General features: G+C 37.1%; 1 pseudogene; it reads right to left on the reverse strand.

The window, feature by feature from the left end:
• Positions 1–234: 234 nt before the first annotated feature.
• Positions 235–2,567, reverse strand: LOC118831406 (annotated as a pseudogene).
• Between the last annotated feature and the right edge of the window lie 585 nt (positions 2,568–3,152).

The following is a 3,152-nucleotide window of genomic DNA, read 5'->3' on the forward strand; positions in this document are numbered from 1 at the left end:
AAATACATGGAGGCACAACTATACATGTTTTATTCATAAACTATGCTGTTCTAGGATACCAAAAGCATCTCTGATGAAAGTGAATTAACAAAATTTTTGTTATCTCATCTCAAAATGTCCACAGATTCATCTCATCAAATGGCAACATCAAATATTAAAAGAAATAAAAACAAGCATGCACACAATTGTAGTTTTCAAAAAGGTCTATTTCATTATAGGTGGGTAGTAATTTAACAGTAAAATACATTCAAATAATGTATAAGTAACTGCACTACTGCAGCATTGGTAACTAGATAACCAATTTAACTAGAAACCAACTAACAAGTAACTGTCTATAAAATACAGCTTTTGTTTGGCTCATCTCTTATTTCAATCATCCATCTCTCTTGGGGAAAAAAAAAAAAGGTTAGCAAGTCACACTGGAAATATATTTTGTGGCCAAATCTTCTGATACCTCTTCCTTAAAAGTTCCTTCACAGGCACTAAGCTTCCAACTCCAAGGCAAGCCCAAGTTTGTGACCTTCAGCATAAATGCTCTTTCCATCTATCAAGGCAGATGGCACACTCAGGGTCTGAGTGTGGCCCTCACTAATTAAACTAGGACAGTGAATTCTGCAGAAATAGAAGCCATGGAATACCAATTGATATTAACTGCAATATCAAAATGAATGCAATAATTAAAATGAATGGTACCTGAGGTCCAAGCTAGTTTTACAGAAGTATCAAGATCATCATGTAGCTTCTAATAAATTGAATTTCCAATTCTGTTCCATCATTGACAATAGTGTGCAGCTGGAAGGCTCTAGTCCTGAAACCCTTTGCAGTCATTCCACTAAGATCATCTAGTAACCAGCAAGCTGGCCTTTGTAGCCAAAAACGGATGACCTGAATTGTAGGTGAATTGTAGGTCCAGCAAAATCAAAGTCAATATTACAATCAAAGTTTATATATTTTCATTTGTGAGCAGATTTATTTTTTTTTTTTACCACTTTTCTTAACTGTTTGGTATTGTCAAATGTCAGCTTCAAACCTTGGCAAATCTAATCTTCAACTGCAATTTAATTTCCCAGAGTAATCAGTGTTCCAATTTTTTTTTTGAAAGACCATGCTCATACCATTTACATTTGATTTCTAATTTAACTGTAACTTTGGTCCCATTAACTTTACTAGTGTCTGTACTAGGTGAAACAGAAGATAATTCCACTCCATTACAGAACTTTGTTTTCACATCCAGTTTCACCAACCAGAAACCAAATCCTTAGTTGAAAATATCTCTGGCAACTTTGCCAAGGTTACAGTATAAAGGAGAAATACACATTGACAGAGGCTGACAAGACTTTTTGTAAAATGACATGGCAAGATTACAGGACGGGGTGACCAGTGCACTAGTACTCTAGAAAGGTGCTGAGGCTGGAAGGCAAAGTAAAGACACCATCATTCTTTGCCTGCCAGGAACCCACCTCCACCCACCACACCCCCATGGCTGTACACTGTACTGGTCCAACAATAGCCACCCTCCAAGACACTCTTACCTCCGTGAGAATTCACCCCCAGTCACTCCTCCTCAGTAAGTCTGCCTTCTGGATACCAAGAGGGTACAGGTAAAGAAAACTGGGGCAGCAATCAGGCAGTAATGAGAGCAGCTTGTGCTCAAAGGGAGTGAGAAATGGTGGGAGCCCTAAGCTGTTTCTTCCTATTTTTTTTTCTTCAATAGGTCTAATTTCACTTTTTAAAATGTCTTATATCCTTCTGGCCACATTATTCCTTTTTCTGAGGCATTACTTTACATTTGTTGTGAACTTTTATTTTTTGTGGAGTTACTAAATTCTTTGGCTTCTCTTATCCCATTATATTCCTTTTGCTTCTACAGTCTGGGTCATTGGTAAATTATCTTGCTTATTTTTTTTTCCTCCAGAAACTCTGTAAGTGCCTCCCAATTTCGTTGGATGTCCATTTCCTTTTACTGGTAAGTTCAGGTTTGCAAAGTATATTGCTTTGCATTTGGAGCTTGAATTCCTTTGCTTTTCAGAATATGGTATTCCATTCTCTTCAGCAATTTCTTGTGCCTGTTGAATAATCCTGTGTCATCCAAATTGTCTTTTCTATATAAATAAAGATATTTCTTCTATTTGAAGGATTTGCTATTAGTAATGGAAATTAAATTTAACCCCTGTGACTTGGAGTTTAAAACACAAGTCTTTTTTCTGAGGATAAGCTGATTCTTGAAATTGATGTTTTTGTTTTCTGTATTCAGAAATACTGGGAAGTTTTCTTGCATTATCTGCTATATTACAGTGTTTATTTTTTTTGTCATGTTCTTTTGGGAGATCTTTGATACTTAAGTCATCCCTATGCATCCTTTCTTCTAGGTTAAATCACATTGGTGCGTATTTTACATTGATGCCTTTTACTTCTTTTATGCCAAATTATCTTCCACTCATTTTTTTGTTTTAGACTCCTAATCCTGAATTCTAAACTGCTGAGTATTTGAATTCTGCACCTAAAGCTATAAATTCTGAACTATATTCACTCCTAATTTCTTAGGTGCTTTACTAGCATTATCTCATTTTAACTTCACAACAACTCTGTGACATAAGTGCTACTATCATTCCTATTTTATAGTTGAGAAAACTGAGGCACACAGTTTAAATGTTTTGCCCAGGGTCATACAGCCAGTTGAGTGTCTGAGGCTGGATCTGAACTCAGGTCTTCCTGTCTCCAGGCCCAGCTTTCTATCCACTGTACTAGTACCTTCTTGTTCCATGCTCTCATGGGAGTCCACATGATTTGCATTTTGACAGGCATTTGTTTACTCCTCTTTGAGGATTTAGTATTCATCCTTCCTTCTGGCTTAGGATACTCTAAGCTGATTTATTAGCTTGTGCTCTCAAGCTTTTATTGAGGAATTTTCTATATTTCATTCTTTTAGAAAGCTTCCACCTCCTCCCATCCATCACTTTTTTGATCTTCCCCTTTTATAAGGTCACAAAGGTGCCTCAGCTCCTAGATATCACAGGATATAGGTTTTGCCAGCCTGTTTCCCTGCCCTGAGTACACCTTGGCAAGGCAGGACTGACTCCCTCCCCCAATTCCTCTCTGGCCTCTCCTTTCCTTCCTCAGCTAAACTGTATCATTACCTATTAATTTTTGTG

Source organism: Trichosurus vulpecula, chromosome 9 (genome assembly GCF_011100635.1).
Source record: "Trichosurus vulpecula isolate mTriVul1 chromosome 9, mTriVul1.pri, whole genome shotgun sequence".
Lineage (NCBI taxonomy): Eukaryota > Metazoa > Chordata > Mammalia > Diprotodontia > Phalangeridae > Trichosurus > Trichosurus vulpecula.